This window comes from Dromiciops gliroides, chromosome 1 (genome assembly GCF_019393635.1).
Source record: "Dromiciops gliroides isolate mDroGli1 chromosome 1, mDroGli1.pri, whole genome shotgun sequence".
NCBI lineage: Eukaryota > Metazoa > Chordata > Mammalia > Microbiotheria > Microbiotheriidae > Dromiciops > Dromiciops gliroides.
The window spans coordinates 687,073,646-687,090,679 of record NC_057861.1 but is presented as its reverse complement, the minus strand read 5'-3'; the positions used below and the strand labels follow the sequence as shown (position 1 = coordinate 687,090,679).

Here is a 17,034-nt window from a genome sequence, read left to right as displayed (position 1 = left end):
CCCCCAATTTCCCCAAACCTGTTTCTACCCACAGTTCAGTGCAGGTTGGTCCTTTGTGGTAGGTTTTTTTTTTTTTTTTTAAGTGAGGCAATTGGGGTTAAGTGACTTGCCCAGGGTCACACAGCTAGTAAGTGTCAAGTGTCTGAGGCCAGATTTGAACTCAGGTACTCCTGACTCCAGGGCCAGTGCTCTATCCACTGCGCCACCTAGCTGCCCCTGTGGTAGGTTTTTTAAAAAATTGACTCTATGTATTTCTTCATGATTTCCTATATGGTATTCCAGGCAAAGTGAAGATAATCCTCTAGCGCTCTCCAGTCTTTCATACCATCTCTCTAGTTCAAGATGAGGGCAAGACCTTTAAGTGCTCATCCCTTTTCTCTAGTTCTCTTACATCTCCCTTTGCCACTATAGTTTAGTATTGACATTTTTTTTTAAATTTTATCATGTCTTGAGGCAAGAATATTATTAATTCTCAGTTATTTAAAAGGAGGAGAGAAAAAGAAGGGAACAGGTTAACATATGTGAAAAGAAACAACATAATAATGTCATATTATTTTTTAAATATTGCAGCCTCAAATTTTAGGGTAGTAAGTAAAATAATATCAATCACATCTAGATGATAGTACCTCCTATGTTAAATATTTGTCACATAACTGAATGAGTGGATAATTTTCTCTTATAACTCCTTCACACTTCATCCTTTGAAATAGCTATCCATTTACTCATTCATTTGATCCTTTTTCTATAACGTTCTTATTTTAACATGCCAATTTGGATGAATGTCCTAATTTTCATGTCATGTTACTATTGTTTATCTTTTTTACACTGTTTATAACCCAGCAAGATCCTGAGATAGTCTAAACTGGCAATGTGAAAGAGAGTAGAACAGAACAGAGGGAAAAAACCCAACACTTTTTTGGTTGAAAATTCTATTTAAGGTGTTGTATAATAGCTGACACTGATATAAATGTGAATTTTGTGTTGTGAGTTCAGTAATGGAAATTTCCACAACAGGAAGATTGTTTTTGCCCCTATATTTTAATACTTAAAATGCAAACTTTGGTGTAGAAGTGGTGTTTTCTGTCCCATTTCAACTCTAGAATTTCAGTTGGATCTTTGCTGGTCCTCTCTTATCTTTTCTGTCACTTGAGCTTTGTAACTTACTATAGTCTAATTAGTAGTTCGCTACTTTTTAAGTTATCTAAATATATGTGTATATATAATATATGTATGCATTATTATATGTATGATACACATATACATATATCAAAGCCTCACATTTTAGGGTACTATATAAAATAATTTAAATAATTTTAAAATTTGAAATGTATCTCTAGTATGAAAAATTTATCATGTAATTGGATAAGTAGAGTGACTTAAAATCTATATTTCTTAATGGTCTTAGTTAAGAAAGAGATCTTAGGTTTCTAAATAACATTTAATTGTTTTGATAGTTGTGAACCTTGTTATCTGAATTTTGTAGGTTTAAATAACTTGAGTTACTAAGTATCACTTCTAGATAGTTTTTCTGTTTTACATTATTTTGCAAAGCATTTAATAAAGAACAAAATGGTTTAAAAACATACCTTGAACAAATCTGCTAAATTTTTAGGGATCTAAGGAAGATTGTTCTATATTTGTGGTGTTCTAGTAATACAGTAATTATACAGGGCTGTTTTCATTTTATTATACCTAAATACTTTTCACTTTATGATAAAATAAATCACAAAGGGTCTATCAGAATAGGCTGATCTTACTTTTCATACCTATGGGTATCTTTTGCTCACTTGAGTGTACGGAATTTGACTTAGGTGAGAAAAGTGTTATCAACATTTTTAACAACTTTTTGTATTCCCAGTATGAGCATGACATTATACAAAATGTTCTGCAGAAAAGATTTGAGAACAGATGAGACAGTATTATCAAAATAACTGTGATTGGAAGGCTATCATAGATAGAAATCAATTTTGGCTAGTTGTGAATAATATTAATTACCAAAGTATGAATTGAATATCAAAAGTAAAGGGACAAGAGAAATACAATAAAAAGTGGTTATAGCTTTGTTGAATATAGATGATTGTTATCAATCCATTAAAAACTAGAAAATTATTTTGTTAGCAGGATAAGTATTCTTATTTCCCTACGTTTAGTTTTCCTTTTGTCATCAATTTTCTAATACTTCAAAATGGGAAAAGGAATCCTATAGAGGTAGTAATGCCAATGAAAATGATTTTTTTTGTTTTTGTTTTTCTTTTAAAAATGGTTTTATATGTTTCTGAGAGACAAGGTGAAAGAGTTTTAAAATAACTTCTACTGTCTCTGTACCCTGAACCACTGGTAGCTTGAGGGTAGGACATACAGTGATATTGTAGAAGCTTAGGGGACAACAGTTAATAGCTCCTATGTAGAATGAAAGGTGAACAAGAAGGTAGATTTTTCTAGGATTTGTCACTGGCCTTCTTTATTCAAAATGCTTTCTGCCTTGATTGGCAGAGCTGGCCAGTATGTTATGGCAAACAGAGCCTGTGGGGGTGACAAACAAGGCTGTTTTTGCCTAGCTGTGAATAGCTTTTGGTGGTGCCCTCCTCTTGGAAATACTCTTTGCCATTTGGCTGAACCATTTGAGGGCAGTGTTAGGTCTGAGAATATTTGTCGAGGAGAGGTGTCTGTGAAGGCAGCCTAGGCAGAAGTGGAAACCTTCTGGTGGCCTTCCCTGATGTCACCTTTAAAGCATTTAGTAATTGGATAAGTAGAGTGACTTAAAATCTATATTTCTTAATGGTCTTAGTTAAGAAAGAGATCTTAGGTTTCTAAATAAAACATTTAATTGTTTTGATAGTTGTGAACCTTGTTATCTGAATTTTGTAGGTTTAAATAACTTGAGTTACTAAGTATCACTTCTAGATAGTTTTTCTGTTTTACATTATTTTGCAAAGCATTTAATAAAGAACAAAATGGTTTAAAAACATACCTTGAACAAATCTGCTAAATTTTTAGGGATCTAAGGAAGATTGTTTTATATTTGTGGTGTTCTAGTAATACAGTAATTATACAGGGCTGTTTTCATTTTATTATACCTAAATACTTTTCACTTTATGATAAAATAAATCACAAAGGGTCTATCAGAATAGGCTGATCTTACTTTTCATACCTATGGGTATCTTTTGCTCACTTGAGTGTACGGAATTTGACTTAGGTGAGAAAAGTGTTATCAACATTTTTAACAACTTTTTGTATTCCCAGTATGAGCATGACATTATACAAAATGTTCTGCAGAAAAGATTTGAGAACAGATGAGGTCAAATCAGTGAAAGAAAATGAACATGGGGCAAAAACCCAGGAAAAGACATTTCTCTCTTCTCCTTTCACCCCAATTGTCTCTCTCAACAGAAGGATCCTTTTGATAATGTCATTCCTTTTAGTGAGATAAGGGGGAAGAGTCACAATAAAATATACTTCATTGGTTAAAACATTAACTTTTGTAACTTTTGCTAAAAATGATTGTATTAATTCTCAGTCAGCATTCGGTTTTTAGATATAATGTATAACAAATATGGTCTGTTTAATAAAAACAGCTAAGTGAACAATAGTGAGCTAGTTCCAGTATTATTAGAATAGGTATGGTTTGCTATCTTTCCAATAAAATCTTGTGACATGCTTTTCAGGGAGTGATATAAAACACAAAATAAGTTTTATTCAGGAAAGAGTATACGGAGGGTCCCGATGATTATTTAGAAAGGAAGAGTGGATAAAAGTTTATAGATTTGATTAGTAAGAAATAAGGGGACTAAAGGTTAATGGTTTCCTATTTAATGACTTATTCTGGACATTTTTATCTTAGTACTTCTGGAATTTTTTTTTTGGGGGGGGAGAGTAGAAGGGTGAAGAATGAGGTGGGTGGCCAGCATATAGTCCAGCAGTTGTTGTTTATCCTTCCTTCTCGAAAAGGACCATGACACTGAGGTGATGTCATGACTTTCAGTAAATTGGATTTAAGTGAGGAAAGGCTTTGCAAGGTCACCAACCTCTCACTTTCTTCTCCAGAGTCATCTGAGTCCCAGTAGCAATATATCCATCAGAAAGACTAGAGACGGCCTGGGATGGTTTTGTAAGGCAGTTGGGGTTAAGTGACTTGCCCAGTGTCACACAGCTCATAAGTATCTGAGGGTGAGATTTGAACTTAGGTCCTCCCAACTTCAGGGCCAGGGTTCTATCCACTATGCCACCTAGCTTCCCCTGTCCATCAGTTAAACCAACTGAAAGATGTTGGGTTTGAATTTGCATTTAATATCCATTTCAAAGCAAGCCCTCTATTTTGTTGAGACCCAGACAAACCCCAGAAAGCTTGATCAGAGTCATGGGAGATATCAGTCAATTAAATTGCAAACATTTATCAAACAAATACTTTGTGCAAAGTGCTTCGCTAAAGCACTAGGGATACTAGACAAAAGTGCACAGAGACAATAGTTCCTGCCCTCAAGGACATAATGGGGGGAGCTGAAGAACTAGCCAGCTAGCAAGATCTAGAAATATATACTTACTAGAAGTATATACTACTTACTAGATACCAGCAGAGTTCAGGGTGGTTGTGGGAGCCACAGTAATAGCAATGAGGTCGGAGCGGGGTGGGGGTGGGGGTGGAAATTAAGAAAGCCTTTGTGTGGAAGGCACACTAGAACTGAGTCTTAAAGGAAAGCAGATTCCTTGAGTTAAGAAGGGAGTGTTTCAGGCACAAGCCTGTCAACGCAAATGTACAGAGAATACAAAATAACTATGCAGTCCTGAGTGGTCTCTCTGGCTTGGTCACAGCATGCAAGGAAAAGAGTACATGGGTGAAAATACTGGAAAGGCAGAAAGGGGATGTTGGGGAGAACTTTATATGATCTTAGAGGCAAAATATGGAGCAGCCGGAGTTTTTCGAGCAGGGGAGTGATCAGACGTGGACTATAGAAAAGTGCCTTTGACAGCTGTATGGAGGATGTGCTGGGTGGGCCTGGAGGACATGAAGCAGGTTAGCGTGTCTGGAGGCTGGGTTAATAATCCTGGGACCTTTGGAAGAGGAGCTACAGAGTGGTCAGGGATGGTAAGTTTTGTTTTAGACATGTGACATTAATGAGAGAGTAGTCAGAAGTGTCTGAGGCCACAGTGAGGACTGAAAGGAGGCTGCAGTTTCAATTGGGTGACAAGATTTAAAGGGAGTTAAGAAGAGAGTTAAAGGAGGGTTTATTTATGAGATGCAATTTAAAGTTAAGAATACAGGGAAATAAAATGTACAACCTGACTGCGTTTCGGCACGTCTCTTTCCACCTGCTGCGCCTTTTTAGCCTCCTCCTGGGTACCAACGGACCTTCTTCTAGCTTTCCCCTCACTGAAAATCCCCCTTGCTCTGTATCAGCCCCTGTCCCTTCTTGCTCTTAGCTTTTTCTCCTTCCCCTCTTTTTGTTCTCTTAATCTTCGCTTTCTCCAACCCGTACCCTGTGCTGACCACTTCTGTGCTCTCTGCCCCTCTTGTTCTGTCTGTCTGCTCCCTCAGTCCACCCCTTCTTGTCCTCTAACTCTCTCCACTCAAACCTCAGGGCTCCCCGCGCCCCGCCCCCCATACCAAGCTAATCCACCAGCTCCACTAGGGCTGCGGCTGGGGGGGGGGGGGCGACGCCGAGAGTCCCATGCACACCACACCCAGGGCTCCAGGGGCCTGTGTCCCCTGCTGTGCGCCCAGGGACCTATGCACAGGCTACGCCAGAGGACTGCCTGGATGAGCCGGGATCTCTTGGATAGATCCTTCAGGGCGGAGGGAGCTGGGGCTTTTTCCCCGCAGCCATCTGACCTGGCGTCTTGTACAGGCCAGGGGGCTTTTTTGGTTCAGCTGAAGCGGCAGCGGAGGGGCACCAGCCCCTCCCATACAGAGAAGAAAAACCTGAGGGCCCAAGGCTTTCTAATCTCAGTCCAAAGGTGGGGTCCCCAAATCAAAATAAATTTCCACACCTGTAATCCAAAGAGGTCCTTATATATCTTTCTTCACTCCAGGCTTTATTAGATCTACTTCATGTCTAGTACTAGAAATGAACTTATGTTCAAATGCATCGCTAATCTCATTGATATGAATACTCTCTCCTGTGAAGCAGGGTATAACACATCCATGCTTATCCATCATGTAAAACTCTCAGTTTAGTTCTTTGAGCATTTAAAGGCCTGCTAAGTATCAGTTATCTTTCTAGGTGTTGATAATAAAAAGGCAAAAGTGTAAAATTGTCCCTGCCTTCAAGGAGCACAAGTTCATACACATATACATACCTATGCTTTATATTCTAGAAACGGGAAGACACATAAACACAGATTAGTAAATGTAAGAGACGTATAAAGTAAATTCAAAGTAATTTGGTGGGAATAGAAGTAATAAAAATTGAGGGGATGAAGAAAAGCCTTAGGAGCAAATTCTACTTGAACTCATCTTTGAAATGTTATTAAGATTTCCAAGAGGTGGAGATAGAGGAGAGCATTCCAGGAATGGAGCAGAAAATGCAGATGATAAGATGCTTTGTATGGAAAAGAGCAAGTAGACCAGCATAGCTGCAATGTAGTGGTAAGGAAGAAGGGAAGTATGAATTATGGCTAGGAAAATGTTAGAGTCAGACTGTGATAGGCTATAAATGTCAGAGAAGTTTCCATTTAATTTTATAAGCAATAGGGAACCACTTAAGCTTCTTGAGCAGGGGAATGACAGATCTGTGCTTTAGGAATATGAAGTGAGCAGTTGTGTGAAGTATGGATTGGAGTAGGGAGAGAATGGATGCTGGAAGACCATTTCGGAAGCTCCTATGCTAAGAGTTGACAAGGGGCTGAACTCTAGAGTTGAGTAAATAGAAAAAACGTATGGATATTAAACAGGTTCTAGAAATAGATTCCACAACACTTGGCAAATTATTGGGATAGGGGGATATCTGTTGACAATGCTCTTGTGTTTTCCCGATCACCAGTGGAGTGAAGCAGGGCTGTGTGCTTGCTCCCATGCTTTTTAGTAAGATGTTTTCTGTGATGTTACTGGATGCCTTCAGTAAGGACAAAAATGGCATTAAGGTCAGCTACTGCACTGATGGTAAATTATTTAATTTGAAAAGGCAACAAGCCAGAACTAAAGTGAAGAGGGAGAGTTGGTATTTTACTTTTGGTTCAGAGATCATTGTGCAGTCAGAGCTGCCTCTGAGGCTCAGATGCAACAAAGCACAGATCAATTCTCTGCTGCTTGTGCTAATTTTGGCCTAAAAATTAACACCAAGAAAACAGACATTCTCCACCGATCAGCACCATACCATCTGTACATGGAGCCGTTAGTTATAACAAATGGAGAAATTTTGAATGCTGTAGATAATTTCACTTACCATAGCAGCATTCTTTCCAGGCACACACACATAAATGATGTGGTGGACACGTGCATTGTTAGAACTAGCTCATGTTTGGGAGGCTCTGAAGGAAGGTGTGGGAGAGAAGAAGTATTAGACTGCCTACCAAACTGAAGGTCTTACAGAGCTATTGTGCTGACCTCATTGTTGTATGCCTGTGAAATCTGGACAGTCTTCCAGTGCCTTACCAGGAACCTGAGTCACTACCATTTAAATTTTCTTAGGAAGATTCTGAAGATCACCTGGCAACATAAGTCATCAGACACTGAGGTGTTTTCTTGAGTTGAATTGCTAATCATTCAAACTTTGCTACAGAAAATGCAACTCCAATGGATTGGTCATGTTGTTTAAATGCCAAAAGTATGTTTGCCTAAAAGACTATTTTATGGAGAACCCTCAAAAGGCAAATGCTCACATGGAGGTCAGAAGAAGTGATACAAGGTCGCTCTTAAAGTCTCTCTGAAGAACTTTGGAATCAACTGGGAGACATGGGAGACACCAACATAGGACTGTGCAGCATGGTGTGCTCACTTCAGAGAAGGCATTGTACTCTTTGAGAAAAACAGAATTACAGTAGCTCATGAGATGCACAAGTTTAGAGACATCTCCACTCCAAATGTTCTTATGGACTGTTTGTGTTTAACCTGTGGTAGAGCCTTCCAAGCTCATATTGGTCTGATGAGCTGCAGTTCGACACACTGTGTCTTGACCCCAACATAGGGATATCATTTTGGTCCTCTTTTAAATAAACAGCCACCCAACCAGCCACCCAACCAACCAATTTAGCACATTGTCCATCTGGCATGTAGAGGTTGCATAATACCTGTTGGGTGATAAGTTAATTGATGTGAATAGATTACCCACTAAGAGTCAGAGGAAGAAGAAGAACAACAGTGTCCTTTTTGCCACAGGGTGCTGAAGAAACATTTGCTGGCATGATGATGATGGTAGTGGTGGTGGTGGTGAAAAAGAAGAAGATGATGATAGGTAGGAGAAAGTAAGCTATACACAGAATAGTCAAAATTTAGTAAGAAAAGCAGAATGGAACACCAGAATTCACAGAACAACGTTTAGGAAAAGATCCTTATGAAACCCATAAGCTCAGGTGTTTATATACAAATTTACAAAGTATAGCTAACAAGCAAGGTAAATTAGAGATTGTAAACCAGGAGTCACACTTAGACTTATAGTTATCATTGAGATCCCTATAAAATACTCATTTAGAGTAAAGCTATAGACTGTGGGTTTGAAGTTAATGAATCCTGAGCTAATGTAATTAAGAGACCATTATCATGTATATTGAATGCCCCAGTATGAACACAATTTTGAGATTTTTAGAGAGAGATACTGAGACATGTATTGAACTTCAGAAAGGACATATAGTTAGTTGGAAGTTAAACATTCCCATCAGGATCAGTTGCTATAAACAGTAAACTTCAAGGATGAGAGCTTTTTAAAAAGAAATGGATTTTATTGATATATTTTGTGTTTATTTGTCTCATTTTCTCTCTTTTAATTCTTCTCTCTCCCAGAGATCCATCCTTTACAGTATTTTTTTTTAAATAAAGCATTTGGAGGAGAAAAAGATTCAGTGAAACTGGTAAACATGTTTTAAAAAGCCTGACATTTTATGCAGTTTTCCATACTTTTGAATTTCAGTTTCTGCAAAGGAATAAAGAATGAGGTTTTGTTGAGTGACAGTGGCTGAAGGATGATTAGGAATTGGTTATTGGGGATAAGGAGTATTCCCATTTCTCATCCTATTATCCAGTGTTTGGGGGAATTGAAATAAGGATGAATCAACATTAAATAGGATGACAGTGCCTTTTCTTGCAGAGAAAGCCAAGTATCCTTGAGGGCAGGAAGAAGTAAAAATTATAAAATAGGGGAGCCTAAAGGTGAAAGGAAGCCTAGTAAGGATCATTCAGGGCAATCTTAAGGATGTAATGGGAAGAAAGAGGAAGAAAAAGCCTGAGGCTTGACTTCACTCAACAGAATGGAGATGAGAGTAAAGGGATCAAGAGCGTGGGAAGGGTCTTTTCACTCTGGGAGATGGTGATTCTGAACCTTCTGTATTTGGGAGTAGGAGTTCTGGATTTTCTAGCCATATGCCTGGGATGTAGCAATTGTGTGGGCCTTCACTTGCAGGATCCTCTGATGATAGGGAGGTATCATTTTATTCGTTCTCCAAACATCAGGAAATTAGGGATGGTGATGGCAGGAAGGTCAGGAAATAAGATGTATACACTCACAAGTATAATAAATTATGCCATGAATGCATGAGGAGTATAAAATACTATAAGATTAGATAAGAGAAAAGTCACTTCCATTTGGGAAGATTAAGGAAGGTATCACTAAGGAAGAGATGTATAAAACAAGTCTTGGATAATTAGGACACCAACAAGAAGTATAGGGAGGGTGGTGATGAAGGGGACAAGCAGTTCAGATGTAGAGATTTAGGTGAGCAGAAGCAGAGGTAATGAGCATGAGGGAGATAGTAGGTAATCCAGCTCTTTTATAGTGTAATGTTGTGGATGTTGGTATATAGAACATATATATAGTATATTGTAGAAAACCTTGAATGTCAAGCTAAGAATTTTAGATTTATTTTTTAGCTTGTGAAGAATCAGTGAAAGTTTTAGACTAGTGGACAGTATCATGTCAATATTTTTGCACTAGCAAGATTAACCTATCAGTGTAGTATAGTTGTATACATTTGTACCATTGTTGGATTCTCTCCTGTACTTTCTCTATATTCCCTCTATTGGTATTCTCATTAGCTTTCATAGATTCAACTATGATCTCAACGCAGATTCCTTCCACATCTACATATCAAGCCTCTATGCCTTTCCTAAGCTCTGGTCTTATATCACTAATTGTCTGCTAGACATCTCCACTTGGATGTCCCATGGTCACTCCCAAATAAAACAGTTTATTATCTTTCCCACAAAACCTACCAATCCTCCTACCTTTCCTGGTTTTTTTCCTGGAGTTATTACCATTGTGGGAGAAATGGATGGGAGTTTGGGGTAGGGGTTCTTAGGAATTCCTCTTTAAAGACTTATACCCTCTTGCACACAAATCCAATTAGAATAAAATAATAGTTTATTTAGGTGCTAGGGAAAGGAAACCAAGAGAGAAGTCCTTCGACTTCTTCTCATGGGGAGAAGGCATGGCACTGTGGTAAAAAAATATGAAAGTTCTTACCAGTTGGTTAGGATAACTGAAAGACGCCAGTTTTTGAAGGACCACCCTTTTGGGGAGGAGACAAACAGTCCGCCTGCTGCGCATGTCAGACTGCCTGGGTGGGGGGGGCACTTGACTTCCGGGGTGGAGAGAATGGAAGTAGGGGCTTTTGCCTGCTTGGCGGGACTCCTGACAGCGCGGCACAGACGGTCTCTCTCCAAAGGTGGCCTTTTCGGTTTGGTGAGTTTTTATAAGGAATATAGACTAACCTTAGACTTAAGACGATTTGTATTGTGTTTCTACTTTCCTATCTTTCTAATCAACATCACTTTGTGACTACCATAACAATAAATAAAAGGTCTATCTAGAAAACCAAAAGCTTCTTCCATTTACTAGTTTGGGAGATAAATTAAGGGAAAAGTTAAGTAGGGGAGATTTATGATCTAATATCCAATTTTAAATCTCACAGCACAGAGTTGAGGCTTTCTAAGATGCCTTTCACCTCAAGCAGTAGAGAGGCAGAAACTTTTATAGAGAACCAATGGTGGTCCACTGAGGTGATCATCTGACTGCAGAAAGTTCCCTTATTGGGGGAAGACCATCCCTCACTGGTGGTGGCTGGGGGAAGTTAGATGAGGGGTAGCTCCGGATCTCTCAAGCCATCTCTCTCTCCCCCTCATACCACAAAGGCAGCAGCCACACCTAATTTTTGTCTCCCCAGGAGTGGGGGAGACTGGAATGAAGGGTGGAAGTCCTGGAGCTAACTTAGTCCTGATCCCATCCGTGGCCACTTTTCTCTTTAGGTATGTCTATCCTTTGGTTTAGTTTCTCAAGGAGAGGGTTCTTTTTATTTACCCCAGAAAACTTCTGAGATACCCAGGGGCTCATAACAATCACCATTCTTCTTGTCTCCAAAACTCAAGGCTTTTATGCTTCAATCTCATGCACTCTTCATATAAAATAAGTTACTCAGTTTTATCTATTTTATTTCTTTAAGACCTCCCACATAATAACCACCTTATTTAGACCTTTGTCATTTCTCTCTTGGACTATTGTAATAGGGTCCTAAGTGCTCTTCTTTCATCCAGTTTCCAATATGCCATTCATACAACCATCAAACTGATGTTCCTGAAATAAGTCTGACTGCTGTAGTCAGAAGTCTCAATGACTTCTTCATTGCTTCTAGGCTAAAGTATAAACTCCTCTGTTTGTTATTTAAGGTCTTTTGCTGCATATCTCTTTCCTGCATGATCACAGATATCTCCCTTTTATGCATTTATCTGCTGCTACTACCACCACCACCACCACCACCACCACCACCACCACCACTACCACCACTGCTACTACTACTACCACAACCACTACCACAACAACAACAATCCACCACCACCACTACCACCAGCTATCATTTACGTAGCATTTTGAGATTTGCAAAGCACTTAAAATATTATTTGATTTTTCCTCCCAACAGCTCTAGGAGCACTCACCCTAAGTAGCATACTTGCTGTTCTCCATATACAACATTCTGTCTTCTAACTCCCTGTTTTCACATAGGCTGTCACTCATATCTGGAATGTCTTTCCTTATCACTTCTACCTACTAGAGTAGCTGCCTCTTCTAATAGGACCTTACCTATCCCCTTAGTTGTTACTATCTTACAAATTATTTTATTTTGATTTTTTATGCTTTGTAATTACCTGTTTGTGTACATGTCATAGAATCTCTTTGGCACAGGGACCATCTCACTTTTGTATTCATGGCCTCAATACATAGTATTGTGTCTGGCACACATGAAGCACTAAAATCCTTGTTTATTGTTAGATTGCATAAGATGTATTAGAGGAGAAAGACACTGGAAGTCAGAAAATCTATCAAAATAGTCTAAAACAGTTTAATGACTTTGAGAATGGGAAATAAGAAACAGAGATTTAGAAAGAGTGATGAGGAAGGTGTGGGAAAAGCCATGAGAGTTTGCTGACAAAGCAAAGGGAGGAGAGGATATCAAGAAGGAGGAAGGAGTTCAAAGTATCAAATATTTTAAGAGTCAACTAGTCAATTAAAGGAGTTGAGGATTCAAAAACAACAACAACAACATTGATTTTGCAAGAAAGAGACCATTAATGACCTTGGAAAGAGCTGTTTCAATAGTGGGGAAGTGATAGAAATCTGATTGTCATTATTTGAAAAGTGATTAGGAGGTAAGGAGATTTAGGTAGCAGATACAGAATACTCCCTGCAGTTTGGTAGTGAAAGCAAACCAGTACATGGGATCATAGCTTAATGGCATAGGAAGATCAAAGGAAGTTCTTTATGTTAAGTGTGACTAATGACCTAAGAGGCCTCCTTCCACAAAGAGTTCTAATTCTGGACTCGCACAGACCCAGATTCACCTGGAGTATTAGGCTTTCTGTCTGTCTCTCTCTGTCTCTTTTCTTTCTCCACTCTCCTCCCTCCATCCCTCCCTCCCTCTCTCTCTCTCTCCATCCCTCTCCCAGAGTAAAACTTGGCGAATATTTCCAAAACAAAAGCTTAAGTATGTTTGAGCTATGGTTTCCCGAAATTATTGGAGAATACCATCCTTTCCAGTAAAGGAACTCATTGTACAGTAAACATATCAGTATAGGATAAGCTTGTTTCTTTCATATCAAAAACTACTTAAGGAACAGAAGAATTATAAATTCATATTAACAAATATAGAATCATAAAATTATATTTATATACATTTTTCTGAGGAAGGTAAAGCAAATTTTATGAGAAATGGAATTCCCATTCAAAATAACTACAAAATTCATAAAATATTTCGGAGTCAATGTGCCAGAGCACACAAAATGCTTGTATAGACTTGATTACAAAATACTTTTTAGAGAAATAATGAACAACTTAAATATCAGGAGAAATATTCAGTGTTCATGTCTGCAGTGTGTCAGTATAATAAAGATGATAACACTACCAAAGTTAATTGACAGTACCAATTAAACTAGGGATTTTTTGCAAAACTTAATAAAATAATAAAATTCATTTGGAGGAACAAATGATCTAAAATATTAGGGGAAGTAATGAAAAAGGTAGGAATGAAGAGAAATAGAACTTCTACATCTCAGACTGTTTTAAAGCATCAGTTATCAAAACCTTTTTGGAGGAGTTGAAAACTAGAAAAAGTAGATCATTGACCCACTGTCATTATTATTTAATAAAATTCTGGAAATGCTAGCAATAGCAGTAAGATGAGAAAGAAATTAAAGGAATAAAAATATATGATGAATGAAATTATCCTTAATGCTAGTGATATGATGGAAAATCCTAGGGAATCAGCAAAGATAGAAATCAAGATAATTAATATCTTTAGCAGAGTTGCAGGATACAAAATAAATCTTCAAAAATTGATTGCATTTCTATGTAAAAAATTTTAAAATCCAAGAGAGGCAATAATAGAATGGAAATCCCATTCCAAATTACTACAAAATTCATAAAGTTTCTGGGGCTTAATCTACCAAAGCACATGAAAGATTTGCATAGATTAAATTACAAAGTGCTCTTGAAAGGAATAAAAAGCAATTTAAACAGCTGAAAGAATATTCAGTGCTCATGTCTAGGCTATGCCAATATACTAAAAATGATAATACTACCAAAGTTAATTTACACTTTTAATGATATACAAATGAAATTATCAAAGGAATATTCCATAGAAGTTGATAAAATAATAAAATTCATTTGGAAAATTACAATACCTAGAATATCAAGGGAAGTGATGAAAATAAGTAGTCATCAACACCATCTGGCATTGGCTTAAAAAATAGATCAATAGAATCGACTAGACAAGGAGAAATTGGCAACAATGTAACTCAGTAATCCAATGTTTGATAAAGGGGAAAACATAAATTATCTAGGAACAAACTTATTTGATAAGAACTACTGAGAAAACTGGAAAGCAGTTTGGCAAAAATTAGGCTTAGAACAGCATTTTGCATCATTTTCTATAATACCTTCTATGTGGACAAGGGACCTTAAAATGAAAGATCACAGAAAAAAAAAATCAATTAAAAGAGAAGCAAATCATGTGAGATAGGTTTCATAGCTATGAGCAGGATATAGATTTTTTAAACAAATGAGATAGAGGCAACTAACTACAAAAGATGAAATAGTTAACTTTGATTACACGAAACTGAAAAGCTTATGCACAGACAAAATACATGTAGGAGAAGGAAAGTAGTCAAATGGGGAAATAATCTTTGAGTCAAATTTCTCTGAGAATTTGGTATCCAGTCCTGATAAACAGTGGGGTGTGTATATATGTGTGTGATTCCTTAATAGACAAGTGGCCAAAGAATACAAATGAACAGTTCTAAAAAACTGTAAATTATTAACAAACATACTAAAGAATTCTCCAGAGCACTAATAAAAATAATAATAATAACTATCACAATAATTATAAAAATGCAAACCAAAACAACCCTGAAGTTTTACTTCACATTCTGCAGAATGGCAAAGATGACAAAAGATGGCAATTATCAATGTCAGAAGGGTTGTAGAATAATAGATACTCTAATATGTTGTTGGTGGAGCTGTTTATTAGTCCAAGAATTTTGGAAAGTAATTTGAATTTATTCAAAGTGACCAAAATGTTCTTACCCTTTGACCCAGAAAGCCCATGACTGGGCTCATACTCTAAGAAAGTCATTGACAAGAAGAAAATGACTATATATTCCTATAACGACACTTTTCATGATAGCAAAGAATTGGTGACAAAGTAAATAAATGTACATTGATAGGGGAATGACTTAACAAATTGTGGCATGTGAATGTAATTTTTTTTGCTTTTTGGGGTTTTTTTTTACATTTTATTTTCCCCTAATTGCATATAAAATAATTTTTATACCCATTTAAAAAACTTTGTATTCCAAATTTTCTCCTTTCCCTCTCCCCCCCCCCCCCGACTTAAGAAGGCAGGCAATTCAATATGTTATATGTGTGTAGGGATGCAAAACATTTTCATGTTAGTCATGTTGTGAAAGAAAACAGACAAAAACCCTCAAGAATAATAAAGTAAAGAAAAATTATGCTCTAATCTGTATTCAGACACCATCAGTTTTTCTCTGGAGATGGATAGCATTTTTTATCATAAGTCCTTCAGAGTTGTCTTGGATCATTGTATTGCTGAGAAGAGCCAGTTATTCACAGCTGATCATCTAAGAATATTGCTGTTACTTTGTACATGGTACATTTCACTTTGCATCAGCTCATGTAAGTCTTTCCAGGTTTTTGTGAGGGCATCCTGCTCATCATTTCATATAGCACAGTAGTATTCTGTCATCATCATATACCACAATTTGTTCAGCCATTCCCCAATTGATGGGCATCCCCTCAATTTCTGATTCTTTGCTAATGGAAAAGAGCCACTATAAATATTTTTGTACATGTGGGTCCTTTTCCTTTTTGTTTTTTATCTCTTTTTGGATGCATACCTAGTAGTGGTATTGCTAGGTCAGAGTTTGCATGGTTTTATAGCCCTTTGGCCATAGTTCCAAATAGCTCTACAGAATGGTTGAATCAGTTTACAAGTCCATGAACATGCAAAATGTCTAGACAAATAGTAAATACATAAGACTAAAAGTCATTTTGAAAATTAGAAACACATAGACGTCCATAATTTAAGAACTGGCTTAAGGGGCAGCTAGGTGGCACAGTGGATAGAGTACCGGTCCTGAAATCAGGAGGACCTGAGTTCAAATCCGGCCTCAGACACTTGACACTTACTAGCTGTGTGACCCTGGGCAAGTCACTTCACCCCAATTGCCTCACTAAAAAAAAAAGAAATGGCTTAAAATTATGGTACATGAACATAATAAGATATTGCTATGTTCTAAGAAATAATGTGATGAATATAGAGAAGCATAGAAAAAATTGGTGGTGGTGGTGTTTGTCTTTCCTTCTCAAAAGGGACCCTAGCATTGGGGTGATGTCATGACTTGCATTGAACTGGAATTAAGTGAGGAAGAGCTGTACAAAGTCACCAGCCTCACTCTCTCCTCCAAAGCCATCTGTGTCCAGTGGCAAGATATATATCAGGATTACTGGAGATGGGCCCGGATACTTAGGACAACTGGAGTTAAAGTGATTTGCCCGGGGTCACACAGCTAGTCAATGTCTGAGGTGAGATTTTAACTCAGGTCCTCCTAATTTCAGGGCCAATGTTCTACCCACTCTGCCACCTAGCTGCTCTATAGAAAAAAAATTAAACTGATGAAAAACAAAGTAAGCCAAGCCAAGAAAATAATATGCACATTGACTAGAACAGTGTGTATGTGTCTATATATATATATATATATATATTTTTTTAAATAACACAACAGAAATAAATGTTCTAGAATTGCAAAGAGCAAGCTTGGCCCCAAAGAAGAGATAATGGATTTCTGGTGTCAAGATGGTGGAGTAGGGAAGGAATGCTCTG

The 17,034-nt window shown here is 37.5% G+C and overlaps 1 protein-coding gene across 1 annotated transcript in view; it reads left to right on the top strand.

Moving 5' to 3' along the window:
* Positions 1 to 17,034, top strand: part of LOC122736209 (zona pellucida binding protein) — a 101,080-nt gene that overhangs the window by 54,816 nt on the left and 29,230 nt on the right. The gene's annotated exons all lie outside the window — the stretch shown is intronic.